A 15,264-nucleotide genomic window follows, 5' to 3' on the forward strand; every position below is an offset into this window, starting at 1 on the left:
GATGAGTGAGTGCACCTTGAGAGCAGGGCAAGAGGAGATGAAAACCACTGCACGGGGGAGAGTGGAGTCAGGGGAGCAGACCTGATGCCAGTCAGCACTCAAGAACTGCTTGCTGCCATCACCTTGCCCTAATCTCTTAACTCTGCCTGGCCTCATTCCCCAACACCTCCTTCCAGCTCTACCCAGATTGGATGCTTCTTCCTTCAGCATCTTCCTACACTCTCCTCCTCCTGTCTTGCAGGGCTGCAGATCCAGGGCTGAGCAAGGTGCCCCGCTGCCCTGCCTTGGATCCCATGATACAGGCAGGACCACCTTGTCCTTCCCCCCCTCTCCCTCTGCTGCACAAGAAGCCCCTCCAGAACCCAAAAGGAAGCTGCAGAGGTCTGCTGCCAAGGTAAGTCCCAGGCCTTTTCGCTGCTTTGCTCTGCTGCAGCACTGCTCTGGGGGAGGATACTCTTGCAGGGTTCTCTTTCCTGCCCTCTCCACGTGGTTCTCTCTGCTGCAGCAGGGCGCAGAGCATGGGGTGCAGGCACAGCCCTGCAGACACACACACACACATATGCAAAAAGACCGAGGGAGCAGCTTCTGTACCAAAGAACTCAGGTTCCAGTCAACAGCCACAGCTCACGAATTCAGGTTGTATTTAGCAAGTGGTATTGGCTGGGGTGGGGAAAAAAGTGAAACACTGAAAAGTTTCATTTTGACATTTTCAAACTGAAACCTTTCAACCATCTGTTTCAAGATGACATTTCATTTTCAATTTTTTTTTTTTCCTTTCCTAGGGTGGGTTTTTTGAGTGTTTTTTTCTTCTTCTTTTTTTTTTTTTCCTTTCAGTGTGGGGTGGGGAAAGCAACCTACAAACAAAATGAGAGCTCGCTTCCTAGAGTCATAGAAGCATAGAACCATAGAATCAGGCAGGGTTGGAAGGGACCACAAGGATGATCCAGTTCCAATCCCCCTGCCATGGGCAGGGACACCCTACCCTAGAGCAGCCTGACCACAGCCTCAGCCAGCCTGGCCTTAAACACCTCCAGCCATGGGACCTCAACCCCCTCCCTGGGCAACCCATTCCAGCCTCTCACCACTCTCCTGCTCAACAACTTCCTCCTCACCTTCAGCCTCACTCTCCCCACCTCCAGCTTTGCTCCATTCCCCTGAGTCATGTAATTCCCTGATAGCCTCAAAAGTCTCTCCCCAGCTTTTTTGTAGGCCCCCTTCAGATTCTGGAAGGCCACAAGAAGGTCATCTGGGAGCCTCCTCTTCTGCAGCCTGCACAGCCCCAACTCTTTCAGTCTGTTCCCATAGCAGAGCTGCTGCAGCCTCTGAGCATCCTCATGGCCCTGCTCTGGACACTCTCCAGCATATCCACACCCTTGTTGTAATGGGGGCTCCAGAACTGGATGCAGTCCATCCATAGCATTTCATTCAGCCCTAAGTTATTACTGGCAGATTAAAATTTGCCAAAGGAAAAAAAAAAACAAACAAATTAAACAAACAAACAAACCCATTTTTTAAAAATCCAACCAAACCCCAAACAGCAACAACAACAAAACCCCCAAGCCAAACAAAAAGCCTCACTTCAGTCAACCTGGGTACTTCTCAGTTTGGGCACCAAAACAAAAGCCAAGCAAACAACACACACCTCCCCTCCCCTCATCCCAGATCTCCAGGATCTGTTTCTGGCAGGGTTGGAGGCTGTTTGGAATGGTGTTAGAGCAGCACGAGGGGCTCTGGGGAGCCCTGCAGCAGGGAGGTGGTGGCTGCAAAGCCTGTGGGGTTGTTTGCAGTGCCTGCGTGAGGAGTGGGAGCTGCGAGGCAAGGTACTACGCAGCGCTGGGAGGTTTGGAGGGAGAGCTTGGGAAGAGCCTGTGGTGGCAGAACATGTTGTACCAAGGACTTCAGGGATGGCAGGAGAGACTCAGTGGGAGCTAATTTTAGCTGTGGCAGCAGAAAGCTTGTGCCTGAGAGGAGAGCACTCTGTGCGTGAGCCTACCTGGGAGCCAGCATCTTCCCAGGCGTGCCATGGAGCCCTATGGCTGTGGTGGTGGCCTCTAGCAGACCTCTGCTGGGTTCCACAGATCCATGGCAGACCTCCAGCCCCATTTGCTCCCTAGAGAACATCAGCTGTGCTGTTAGCTCAATGCTTTGACTGGACAAAGTTTGAGAAAGGCCAGTTTGAGGTAGAGTGGGGGTAAATGTTTACAAATATGTAAAGGATGAGTGCCAGGAGGCTGGGGCCAGGCTCTGCTTGGTGATGCCCAATGACAATGGGCAATGGTGGCAATGGTGGAAGTTGAGGCATAGGAAGTTTCATGTAAGTCTGAGGAGGATTTTTTTTTCCGTGTGAGGGTAACAGAACCCTGGAACAGGCTGCTCAAGGGGGTTCTGGAATCTCCTTCTCTGGAGATATTCAAGACCCACATGGATGCATTCGTGTGTGATCTGGTATAGGTGATCCTGCTCTGCAGGGCAGTTGGACTGGGTGAGCTTTTGAGGTCTCTTCCAGCCCCTAACTTTCTGTGGTTCTGTGAAATGTGACACTGAAGGTACCTTCTGGTCTGCCTGGAAGGTCTTTGTAGCTAGGCTTGACCTGCACTGGAGAAATCACTCTGGAGAAGGAGCCTGTTGGGCTCAGAAGGGAGAAGGAGAACAGGAAAGGACCAGGGAAGCACTGAAGAGGGAAGGGAGCAAGGTGGCTGACTTGTATGGCCAAACCATGTAAGGAAGAGTTCAAACTTGTCAGCTTGGTTTGAGGTCAGAAGATGCAACAAAGCCATGGGAAGCAGAAAGAAGCTCATTTTCTTGCCAGAACAGCAGAGGCTGGGCACTATGAGGGCCACAAGCTCCCATCATGACACAGTGCTTCATGGTGAACAAGATCCTACCCATGAGAGTGCATAAGAAGCCTGTGTGGTCTCTTCTTGGTCCCTTAATGACAAGGAGGAGATGGCCTGGCCTGGAATGGGTTGCCCAGGGAAGCAGTTGAGGCCCCATCCCTGGAGGTGTTTAAAGCCAGGCTAAATGATCTAGGGTAGGGTGTCCCTGCCCATGGCAAGGGGGTTTGGAACTAGCTGCTCCTTGTGGTCCCTTTCAACCCTGATTCTATGATTCTATGACTCTATTATTCTACTTGACCCTTGTCCCTGTAAACCCCTGGGTGGCCTTTCCAGCATGCTCTCAGCTCAGCTAAAAGCTGAAGCTTCCTAGCTGGAGAAAGAAGCTACACTTTTTATTCTACTACTCTCTCCACCCCTGTTTTATCCCAAGTGTGACCTTATCAACAGCCACACGGCAGAGCTGCTGGACACGGAGGCCTGTGCTGGAAGGGGGGTTGCTGGGCTCCTCCCTGTGCATGGGCTCTACCTGCCCCATGATGGCTCATCCCAGCCTTCAGGCAGGAGGGATGAGGGGATGAAGTGTAGTTGGAGAGTAGGAGAGACTCAAAATCATGCCATAAACAATCTGTGCAGTGTGGGGGGGCGGAAGGGAGAGGGATGTGTGTGTGTTGCAGAAATGCATCCTCTGCCCATCTATCCTCCCCGAGGAGCATGCTGCTGGCATTTCCCCAGCTCCCAGCAGCCTGGCCACGCAGGACTCCCACTCCAGCAGGAAAGCTTCACACGCACAGAGGACCTGGCAGGTGCCTGGGTATGTGGTGGGACAGCAGGTGTTTGATATCCCCCCTCGTGTGCTTCCCATGCTTTTGTCAGCACTAGCTTCCTGCTGAAGCCGCTGCCTTTGTTGCAGAGGCACACCCTGGCTGTTCAGAGCTAGACAAGATTGAGAGGAATCAAGAATTGCTGCAAATCTGAACCCAGTGTCTGTCCTTATTTGGAGGGGAGCCAGCTGTGCCCAAGCCTCTGTCTGATGTCTTGCAGGTGGCCTTGAACGCAGGGTAGTGCTGGGTAGGGTGGTAGGACCTCAGCCTTGTGGCCTCTGTGCCCAAGGGATCCTTGTGAAGTGCTGGAACACCAGCTCAGCTCTGAGCACAAGCTCACCCAGCTCTGCTGGGTGTATGGAGCAGGAGCTGGCCTCCAGCCCATGAAGGCAGAGCTCTTGGGGCTGTATGTTCCTGTGTGAGATGTGAGCCTGGAAGATGGTGGTTGTCCCTGGGCAGGTAGTGGGTTGGAGAAAGGGAGTTTGCCACACAGACAGTCCCTCCAGCCTGGTTTGGGAGCAGTGGGAAGGTCTTTCCCCAGGCCCTTCCTGGAAGCCTCTGAAATCTGCTGAATAATTTACCTCTGTTTTTGCATTTATTATTCCCATCTTCCACTCTCTTTCTGTTTTCATCTCACCCTCTCTTTCTTCCCCCCCACCCCCACCCCTGTTTATCAGTAGCTAATGAAACAGGCAGGGAGAAGCCAGATTCATACAGTAATTAAATTTACTTAGTGGGTATTCAGCTGGAGTAATGAGAAGTTTAATTCAATGATTAGTTTTTTCTTTCATTAATTAAAAATGGAACAACGGTGCACTTACAGTGGGCTGCATTGATCCTCCTTGTGGAAAGCTGCTGATGGAGGAGGTGGAAGGAAAACTTCTCATTTAGATTATCATCCCTGGATGCGCTCCTTGCACACAGATGCCTTTATTGCCCCCCATCTCTCAGGTGACCTCTCTGCCAAGGTGTCCCTGATTGTCTCTGTGTAAGGGGTGCTCAGGGAGGATGGCAGGAGGGTGGTGGAGCAGCACCCACCCACCCCCCTGCACAGGTTCTGTCCCCAGAAGCAGCCTTTCAGCTTAAAAAAGGGATTTGAAGTATTTGCTGTGGGTGGAAGATTGAAAAGCACGTCCCCGCCCACAAGAAGTTTGAGGTGGGAGAGTTGTTTTCCTTCCTAGCTAAACAGATTTGGAGCCATTTAAATATGTTAAACCCATAAACATGTTTTTAGTCCTTTAAAAGAAGTTATGAGTGAAAGCAAAAATAAATCCAGTAACCCCAAAGAAGTTGTGACCCCTTTGCCAACGCTCTCTCGTAGGCTCTGGGCAGCACTGGGACCTCAGATGTCCTTTGAGGCATGGTTGGGCAGGTTGAGTTCCCCTTGAGCAGAGGCATTCGTCTGTTCCCTGGTGTCTTCCTGCTTTGTTTTTTTCCGTGGCAGGTTTATTTTGGTAGCTTTTGGGATCACTGTAAGATCTGCTAAGTAGATGAGTTCATAAGGAGATGTAGTCGATAATGGGAATAAAATCCTCCACAACAAGCAGTCAACCATTAATTGGTATTATAGATCCAGACTGTGCAGAGTGATGTTCTGAAGGGGCAGGCTCAGATGGCTATGCAGGAGAGAAAGCTCTGCATCTGCCCTCACCTCTGCCCTTGCTGCTCCACATGTCCCCCAAGTCATCTGCTTCTCTGCTGCTGACCCTGTGATGGTGAGAATTAAGTGGCAGTGAGCACCCCACTTTGAAGCCAGGAAGTGCCAAGGGCACTCAACACCTCTGAAAATGAGAGGGTTTTGCTTTCCTTAGGTGTCCTGTGGTATCTCAGGTGATAAATGCTATGGAAAAAGCTAGCAGGCAGGTGAAAGGCTCCTGGGCAGCCCAGAGCTCTGTCCCTGTGCTGGGAAGGGCAGGCAGAGGATTCAGAACTCATTTTGTACTCAAAAAAGGGAGGAATAGATCTCCCTGCTTTGACCTCATCCCCCAAACCAGTGAAAATTGTGGTGGGAAATGGTTTCTGTCAGGAGAAAAGATGAACAGGAGGCACTCCTCTTTCCACACAAGGCGAGAAGGTCACGGCTGTGGTGCTTGGGCTGTCTCCTCTCCAGCAAATACCTTGACTGTGGCAATAGTGTGGGGGAAGCTGAGCCTGAGGCCAAGACATGGTCGATTTGGGCAGTCTGGTGCTGGCACCCTGATCAGGCTGCAGTGTGCCCCATATATGAGGCAGCTGTGGGATGGGACTGGCATAAGGGTCGGCTTGCCCGGCAGGGCTGAGGCAACATCCTTCACCTGTCAGGACAGCAGCACAGAGCAAAGCTGTGGAAGGGCAGGATGGGACAGAGCCACTCTTTCTGTGCACTCCTTGGCTGGAAAGGAGCTCCTGGCATCTGGCAGGACTTGACCTTTTGTCCCAGGGGAGGTGTGAGGGTACTTTGCTCATATCGGGGGCTAACCCTGTCTGTAACACATGACAATGGGGTGAGAGTCAACAAGGCTGCACTTTGGCCACAACAACCCCAAGCAGCACTACAGGCTGGGGCCAGAGTGGCTAAGAGCAGCCAGGCAGAGAGGGAGCTGGGGGTCCTGGGAGATAGTAGGCTGAAGATGAGGCAGCAGTGCCCAGGTGGGCAGCAGAGCCAATGGCATCCTGGGCTGGCTCAGGAGCAGTGTGGCCAGCAGGACAAGGGAGGTTCTTCTGCCTCTGGACTCAGCACTGCTCAGGCCACAGCTTGAGTGCTGTGTCCAGTTCTGGGCTCCTCAATTCAAGAGAGATGTTGAAGTGCTGGAAGGTGTTTGGAGAAGGGCAGCAAGGCTGGGGAGGGGCCTGGAGCACAGCCCTGTGAGGAGAGGCTGAGGGAGTTGGGGGTGTGCAGCCTGCAAAAGAGGAGGCTCAGGGCAGAGCTGATTACTGGCTACAACTCCCTGAAGGGAGGCTGTAACCAGGTGAGGTTGGTCTCTTCTGCCAAGCAACCAGCAATGGAACAAGGGGGGACAGCCTGAAGCTGTACCAGAGGAGGTCTGGGCTGGATGTTAGGAGGAAGTTCCTGGCAGAGAGAGTGATTGCCATTGGAATGGGCTGCCCAGGGAGGTGGTGGAGTGGCCGTGGCTGGAGGTGTTGAAGCCAAGCCTGGCTGGGGCACTTAGTGCCATGGTCTGGTTGACTGAAGAGGGCTGGGTGCTAGGTTGGGCTGGATGAACTTGGAGCTCTCTTCCAACCTGCTTGATTACAGTATCACAGTATCACAGTATCACCAAGGTTGGAAGAGACCTCACAGATCATCAAGTCCAACCCTTTACCACAGTGCCCAAGGCTAGATTCTATGATTCCAACATATTTGTGCACTTCATGTTGGTTATAAAGACAAACAGGACAGACAAAACCCAGTATGTTTGTGGAAGGACTCCCAAACACCCCACTTGGTTCCCCGGGACACAGTGTGCCCCAGTCAAAACCTTGTACCCCATTGCTGGGGTCCTGAGCTGTGAGGCATTTTTGCAGCTCTGAGCTGCAGTGCTGGTGTTCAGTTGCTGCCCTGTGTTAAACATTTTCTTGCTCTGCCCGACCTGGAGCCACCAAGAGTGGAGTAGAGGGATGCAGCCCAGGTTCTGAGCTGCCCTGGCAGTGCTGCCTGTCTGGGAAGGCTCACAGAAGGCAGTGCAAACCCAGGCTGGCTACTGAGTGCCACCCAGCCTTGTAGGCAGCTACAGCACTGCTTTACAACCAGAAGGATGTTTTCAGAAGGCTTCTGCACACATGTGTTTCTTGAGAGATCACTGCAAATGATTCCCAAGTGCTCTGGCCCAAATCTGTCCTGGTAGCTGTCAGCAGATCAATGCTCTGCTAAGTACAGGCTTGCTCTATTTCCATGGGAAAATGGCTTCTATTCAGCAGTTCATTCTGGGCCTTTCAGAAGCAGGTCCACTAAATTTTGGTTCCTGTGTTTTTCTGTCTGTTGCAGCCTGATTTATAGCTTTTAAATATTGGCTCAGATGAAGATTAAACTCAGACAAGCTCTGATTCTGGGAGGTATGGGGGGGGGGGGGGGGGGGGGGGGCGGTGTGAAACATTCCCAGCTTTTTCATTTCTCTCCTGCCTGCCTCTCAAACACCAGGTTTAAAGCCCTAATTGCCATCTTGTTTCACCCACAGTGCATGAGTGGAACGCAGAGGAGAGGCCAAAGCCCAGCACGCCCCTGGCAACTGATCCCCCAGCATCCTGCCTTCATCTGACCTGGGTAGGTGGCACACGAGCTCGGGAGCTGTGGTATCGCCCAGCATATGACACTCACATGCTTCTGTCTTGCTGAGTCCAGGCTTGGACTTGTTTCTGCTGCCAAAGCAAGGCAGAAATGCCTCCTTCCCATAGCCTGGGGCTGCTGCCCAGCCCTCCTGGGGTGTAAGGCAATGCAGCTTTCAACCAGGACCTGAGGCAGGAGCTGCCTGCCTGTCGGGAACAGGTAGGAAATGTTTCATCCATCACACCTGCACAGGGGAGGGTTTTACCGGGAGGGAGAGAAGTGAGTATTTGAGCGATGTGACAGAGAAGGTCTTTGTCATGGAGCCGTACAGCTCTACCCAGGTGGGTCGCTCCAGCATAGGTGAGGGTGAGCGCTGGCTGCGCGGAGCGAGCGAGCGTGGCCAGCCGAGCTCTGCAGCCTCGGGGATGCTGGGCAGAAGCGGTTTGATGTTCCAGGAGAGGGCGGGCGAGAGAGGGCCCTCGCCCAGCGGCGCTCGGGGAGATGTCTCTATTAGCGCTGCGAGGCACCCGCGCCCGCTCCGCCGGCTCAGCCTCCTGGCAGCGCTCTCGCCGGGACAGTTGAGAGACAGGAGCCAGTTTCAGCTCGTACCGCACAGCCCAGTCCTCAGCTGACATCTGTGCGCTGTCAGGCCGATGCGGGCGATGCGTGAGACAGCAAACATCAGAGCTGTCTGGGCTGAGGCAATTTCCCAGGATGTCAGTGCTCGGGAGAGGAGAAAGGCATCTCCCTCCATGAAGAGCAGAATTCAGTCGATTAATAACAACGCTTCAAACATTAGAAGAAATGAGGATGATTCGAGCATCTTTTGAGAAAGGAGGGGTACTCAAATTGGATGTCGTCCGAGGTGGCCTGAGATGGGAGGGGTACTCAAATTGGATGTCGTCCGAGGTGGCCTGAGATGGGAGGGGTGATCCTCGCTCTGCAGGAGTGGCGCCGCTGGGAGGGACACCTTTGCTTAGAGCAGAGCGCAGGGGCCCACCTGGACCTGCATCCCACGCCTGCTTCAGAGGAGAGGGAATCAAAGCGGTGAGGGAGAGCTGGCTTTCACGCTGGCACACGCACACGGACAGATCATTTCCCCTTTGCATCGTGTTCTGCCCAAAGCAACGAGCAGGCTGCATAGGCTCAACCTGATGCATGCAAAAAAGGGACCTGTCCTCACCTCGCCTCACGTTCCTGCACTAGAGGGGCCAGCAGAGAGGTGTCTTCAGCTTTGCAGAGAGGCATCTCTAGCTTCTCTTTGCTGCTTCCCGCTTCTATGGTAAGCAGGAGTGAGCCGAGGCACCTCTCCCTCCCTGCTCCCGCGGCTGCTCCTGGCAGGCCCGGGGAAAGCCGAGTGCCGAGGATGCTGGGTCAGAGGAGTTCCCACCGTGTCAGGGCTGACAGAGCAAGTGGAGGGACCATCGAAATAGCAGTTTTCTGTCAAAACACCCTCTCGGCAGCCAGCCCTGGAGCGGGTTTATTCTTGGTGCTCTCCTATCAACACACAATTCTGCTGGGAAACGATGGTGCTGCTTAAAGCCCTCCCTGCAAACACGAGCTCGGAGGAGCCATCTGGTTCTGGTTCGGATGTGAGTATTTTCTTCCTGAGTGCCATTTGCAAAAGTTGAAGATATTTTTTTCTGTTCCCTCCCAAGAACAGCGTTTAACAAGCGAGGTGATTTTGTTTTTCCATGTGTATGGAGAGAAAAGCAAAAAAAAAAAAAGTCTTTTCCTAGGAAATTTGGGGTAGCAGAGGGAGGGTGTTTAGGTTTCTCAGCATCTCTGTGCTAACTGGTGTCAGACTGGAGCAGCTGCATAGCCTGACGATATGCAGCAGCCACAGCTCGGGTTCTGAGGACCCTGGGGTCAGTGCCTAGCCCCTGCATCACACCCAAAGGCCTGGAGTTGAAACAGGACCTGGTGCTGAGCCTGAGCATCTGGCAGACACCTGAACCCTCTCCCCAAGGAGACAGTGAACCCTGGGGCTGGTTGATGTGGTCAGAGGTTTTATTTAGTTCTGAGGCAGGACTGAACCTGAGTGGGTTTTTAATGCATGAATTTTTAGTGTTTAAACTGAGCAAATCTTTGAACTCATGTGGTTTCTGAGGGATGTTGCTCTTCCTCTCTGACTGTCTGTGCCATAAATGCTCCCAAAAAAACCCCAACCCTTTCCTCTCTGGTGTTGCTCTGGTGATGTAGTCACAAACTTGCAATGGGTCAAGCTTTCCGCAAAGCCTGTCACAGGCATGGTTTGGATTTTCACCTTTTCAAAGCAGATTTTCATCATCAGGGTTATGGCAAAAGCCTGTGAATGGGAACAGGGACACCACAGGCTCCTCAGCCTATCCAGAAACCCCTCATGAGGGTGGCCAGGAGCAGGAATGATGATGCAGGTGACCTAGAGTAGGGAAGAAGGGAGGAGTGGGGACAGGGCTGGATGGTGGCACCTGGCATGGCAGGAGCTGGGGAGAGTAGCAGCTCGTTTAGCAGAAGGGTCTCTTCTGGGAGTGCTGTGCAGGCCAGCACTTGTTGAAGAGGAGCAGTACCAGTTGTGAGGTGGAAACATTCCCTCCTCTGATAACTTCATTTTGCTGAATGATCTCCTGGCTCAAAGAAAGGAAAATCAATGCAACAGAGCCAGGCTGCCTGCGCAGCAGGAGAGCCTGCCTGGGACCTCCTGCCACCTCACACTGTCCCCAAAGGGGACCAACTGGTAGCTCCAGAAGGTGGGGAGAGTCTCATGTAAGAGCAGCAGCGGTGTCCAGGAAAGTTGCAGGAGACAGTGGGGTCACTCTGGCTTGGCTGTCCTGAAAGCTGTTGTTTAAACAGGATGACTGTCCTATGAGAACAGACTGAAAGAGTTGGGGCTGTGCAGTCTGAAGAAGAGGAGGCTCCCAGGTGACCTTCTTGTGGCCTTCCAGGATCTGAAAGGAGGCCTACAAAAAAGCTGGTGAGGGACTTTGTAGGCTATCAGGGAGTGACAGGACTAGGGGGAATGGAGCAAAGCTGGAGGTGGGGAGGTTCAGCCTGGAGGTGAGGAGGAAGCTGTTGAGCATGTGAGTGGTGAGAGCCTGGAATGGGTTGCCCAGGGAGGTGGTTGAGGCCCCATCCCTGGAGGTGTTTAAGGCCAGGCTGGATGGGGCTCTGGCCAGCTTGCTCTAGGGTAGGGTGTCCCTGAACATGGCAGGGGAGTTGGAACTGGCTGATCCCTGTGGTCCCTTCCAACCCTGACTGATTCTATGATTCTATAGAAGAACCAAGGGAGAGAGAAAAATAGACTTGAGGGAGGTGCTGCAGCAGAGGAGAGGTCTGTAGCCTGTGTCAGAAAGTCTGCTCCTTCACCCCAGCAGGACCAAGAAAAGCCCTGAATTTCTTTCCCACTCCTTACCTGGTTCCCAGCTGGCTTTGTAGATGAAGCCAGGTTTCTTTCCAAGCATCTCTCTCCACAGGCTGGCAAAGTTATTAACATAAAGAGATATTTTGTTCTTGTGGGTTTTGTTGCTGATGATTTTTTTGTGTGTGTGCTGCTTTTGCAAAAACAAATGTTAATTGTACAGGATGCTAATGAGCTGGGCAGGGAGCCAGGCTGCACAGCCCCAGGATGGCGTCGTGGGTGCTGTTGCTGCTCCTTGGTGCAGACCTGGATGCCACCACCACAGTGCAGTGAATCCAAGGAGCTTTGCAGTGGGGGGTACCTGGTGCTGAGGGCCCTGCAGTGTGTAAATCTTGCTGGGGACTATGAGGTGCTATCTGTGGCAGGAGATGCTGGGTGCTGTGCTAGTGAGACTGAGAGGCACTTTCCAGTGGTCACAGAGCTCTTCCCTGTCTTGGAATGGGAGATTGCATTGTGCACACACAGCTTGGGATGTCACATTCATGTTAAATGCAGGGAAGAGGCAGGAGTGAGCGAGGGTAGGAGCAGGGTGTGCATGGCAATTTGTTTCTTTGGGTTTATGCACTAATACTTTCTACTTAATTACACCCTGACATGCAGGAAGGGGGTGTGGGGGGTTAAAAAGCCTTAACAAAATTACCTCCCATGAAATATTCAGGGCAGGCTGGCTTCTTCCTAAAAGCTGGAATAATTACTCCTGCAAGGCTCCCAGTTCTGGTTTCATTGCACTGGGAGAGGGCAGCAGGAGTGTCCTTATTATGGCAGAGAAGGGACGAGCTGGTTCATGTGCAATAGTGGGAGACTGTCACTGTATTGATACTTGACGGGGGATAAGTTGGGGGTCAGAGGGTTGGTGTGTTCCCAGGAATGTTTGCAGGTGATGGACAGAGGACCTGGAAGGAAATGGAGCTCATTTAGAAACATGAGGGTGTGTTAGGAACAAGAAAAATGTCTCTTATGCTTGAGGTGTGCTGGACTGTGCACTCCAAGGTGCATTCTGTGGCCCCCTCTGTGCTGCATCCTACTTCCCACAGATGTGAGACAGCCAACGGTGGGTTGTGGCTGTAGGGACAGACCTGTGGCACCTGATGGTGGGTCATGGCTGTGGGAATAGACACAGGGCATCTGGGGATGGGTCGTGGTCATGGGGACAGATGTGGGGCAGCCTGTGGTGGGTTGTGTCTATGGGGAGCACCTCCGCTTGCCTGCTGCTCCAGGAAGTGCTCTCCTGACGTTAGCTGTGATCCAAAATTAGCATCCCATTCACTTGCTCTTAGATGTGTTAGCTCTGCCAGGCTAATAGGGCTTAAAAAAACATGTCTTCTGTCACTGAAATCAGCAGCTCTGACTCCAGAGTGCATGGAAGGAGTAGACTTGCTGAGTAAGGCAGCATTGCCATTGTAAGTGCTTGCCTGGCTGCAGTGGTGCTGTGGACTTGTCCAAGGTCAGGCCAAGAATGGGTGTCAGGGCCTGGGGAGGGTCTTCAGTCCCCACCTTGGGTGCTAAACCACTAGGCAAGGAGGATGAAGGCGTGAACATCAAGCCCAGCCAAACTGGAGTGTTCTCTGTGCTGTGCCATGTTCTGCAATTACTCACTTCCACCCACGTTGCACCTTCCCCCTCCCCTAAATCCTCCCTCGCCTGGTAGTGGAGTGGGGAACGGAGGCAGCTCCAGTTTTATGAATCAATCAAAGACAATGCCTGCTTTTGAGAGCTGCTGATTTAGAGAGCCCTTTGCAAGCATGTGTGCAGTATGATTTCTTATCAGAGCACGACTCTGGACGAGCCTGCCAAGAGGAGCTGTTCCAGCTCCCAGCCACATCCTGGGGAGACAGGCTGAGTGGTCTTTTCATCTACAAATAAAACAAACAGGAACAAAGGAGGCAATAATATTGACTTTCATCATTGATATTCCCATTTATCTCAGTAATAATTAGTAATTCTATTGCTGGAAGGGTATAGCTCATAATCTCACTGTTTCAGGAGAGCCTATTAATGTCATCACCAAGAACAGTCAGGCATAAAGCACTGGGCAGACTGAGGGTGGCGAGCAGGGCGGAGGGCTGGGAACACAGCAGAGCTGGGCATGAAGGCAAGTGGCTGCAGGAGGAGACATGGATGCTGTAGGGAGTGGTGGAGCAGAAATGCTGCAGAGGGTATTCTTGGGCAAGGGCAAGCCTTGGGTCACTGCTGACCTGACGCTCCTGCTGTGCCTGGAGCGAGGTGAGAGCTCTGTGGGCTTGCCAATGGAAGCTGCTCTGCTCAGCCTCCCAGCACCCAGCCCCTGGCTGCCTCCTCTGGCTAAGTCAGAGCAAATCCCACTGGTCTTTGAGGCACAGGCAGGGCTGGCACATCACCAAGGTGTTCTGGGGGCGGAGGATGTGCTGTGAGATGCAGTCACAGTGCCTTTCCCACGGAGTGATGTGCCTCCAATCTGTACCAGCAGCACCCCCCCTTGCCACCAGGCAGTGTGGGAAACCAGGGCTAGTTCTTGCGTCTGTCCCCATCTGCCCCCAGGGTGCCTCTGTGCCATTCATGCCCAGACTTCCAGCAGCAGCCACACAGCTTGCTGTCTGCTGGCATCTCGTTAGTCATTCCCTCTCCTCTTTGAACACCCTCTTTATGGTGTTATCTGCAGGTGCCTTGTTCTGTCAGTGCCGTGTATCTGGGCCTGGGCCTCACCAGGCTTCTCAGAAGGTGTGGGACACTGAGCTTTCAGCACTGGTGAAAGCTTTGGCACCTGCCCACTCTGTTCCTCACCCTGAATCAGTCGGGAGGTCCATTTCCCACACCTGTGTTTTTAATGGCCCTGTTAAGTGCATGTCCTGACCCCGCTGTAAGGGATGGTTTCCGGCACGCAGCGTCCTGAGCGTTATCAATTCCCGAGCCCTGCTGTCACAGCAGCCCTGGGGACTCTCGAGCAGCAAATGCAAATGCAGGGTGGTGTTTTTATTAGGATTTAAATGAGTTTAAGGCTGTTCAGAATTACAATGTGATTTGAGCCAGGAGGGGCTTATAAAACTGGTAGGAGTTCATATATTACACAGTAAACATGCCAAGCCCTGCGGCTCCTGCTGAGCACCTTCCTCACCGAGGTGTGGGGAAAGGAGCAGAGTGGCTGCCAGGGCCTAGCCCTGTTGCCCTGTCTGGGAGATCTCCAGTGGGAAAAGGGATGTTGGAGGTGGGAGAAGAGCTGAAGGGCTCAGCAATGGAGGATGCTGGGCAAGGGAGCCAGTCCCTGTTGATAAACACAAGCCCACCATGGCAAATGGTCCCTGGCTGGGAGGTGAGGGTGCAAAGGAGGCAGGTGGACGTGTTTGGGGGCAGGGTGCATTTCAACTATACATCCTGCTGCACTGCAGGAAGGTGCCAGCAATGCTCCAGCTCTGGCCATGCTGGTGGAGTCTGTGATACTGTGATACCTCCTTCCTACCTGTGCAGCAAGCCCTAGCTTCTCTGGGTGCTGCGGAGGACATTGCAAACCATTCCCCGGGCCAGAGTTCACTTCATGCTTCTAGCAAGCAGCTTTCTCCAGTCAGCTCAGGATGTGCCAGCCCCAGTTTTGCACCCCTCTGGAGACCTCCCAGCACCCAGGTAGCCCACAGCATCCAGATCCACCTGCCTGTTGCACAGATGTTGCTGATAAAGGCTGCAATGGCCGTTTTTGAAAGCTGTGGCTGCCCAGGGCTCTGTGCCGAGATAGAGGTATCACAGAATCATAGAATCAACCAGCTTGGAAGAGACCCCCAAGCTCATCCAGCCCAACCTAGCACCCAGCCCTGTTCAGTCAACCAGACCATGGCACTAAGTGCCTCATCCAGGCTTTTCTTGAGCACCTCCAGGCACGGTGACTCCACCACCTCCCTGGGCAGCCCATTCCAATGCCAATCACTCTCTCTGTGAAGAGCTTCCTCCTGACATCCAGCCTAGACATCCCCTGGCACAGCTTCAGGCTGTGTCCCCTTC

At 53.1% G+C, this 15,264-nt stretch overlaps 1 protein-coding gene across 1 annotated transcript in view; it reads left to right on the forward strand.

Moving 5' to 3' along the window:
* The first annotated feature begins 312 nt into the window (after positions 1 to 312).
* LINGO1 (leucine rich repeat and Ig domain containing 1) overlaps positions 313 to 15,264 on the forward strand; it is an 82,364-nt gene continuing 67,412 nt past the window's right edge. The window contains exons 1-2 of the mRNA XM_064157300.1: positions 313 to 394; positions 7,813 to 7,898. The gene's annotated coding sequence lies outside the window, so the exon portion shown is untranslated. The remainder of the gene's footprint in view (positions 395 to 7,812; positions 7,899 to 15,264) is intronic.

Source organism: Pogoniulus pusillus, chromosome 17 (genome assembly GCF_015220805.1).
Source record: "Pogoniulus pusillus isolate bPogPus1 chromosome 17, bPogPus1.pri, whole genome shotgun sequence".
NCBI classification, from domain to species: domain Eukaryota; kingdom Metazoa; phylum Chordata; class Aves; order Piciformes; family Lybiidae; genus Pogoniulus; species Pogoniulus pusillus.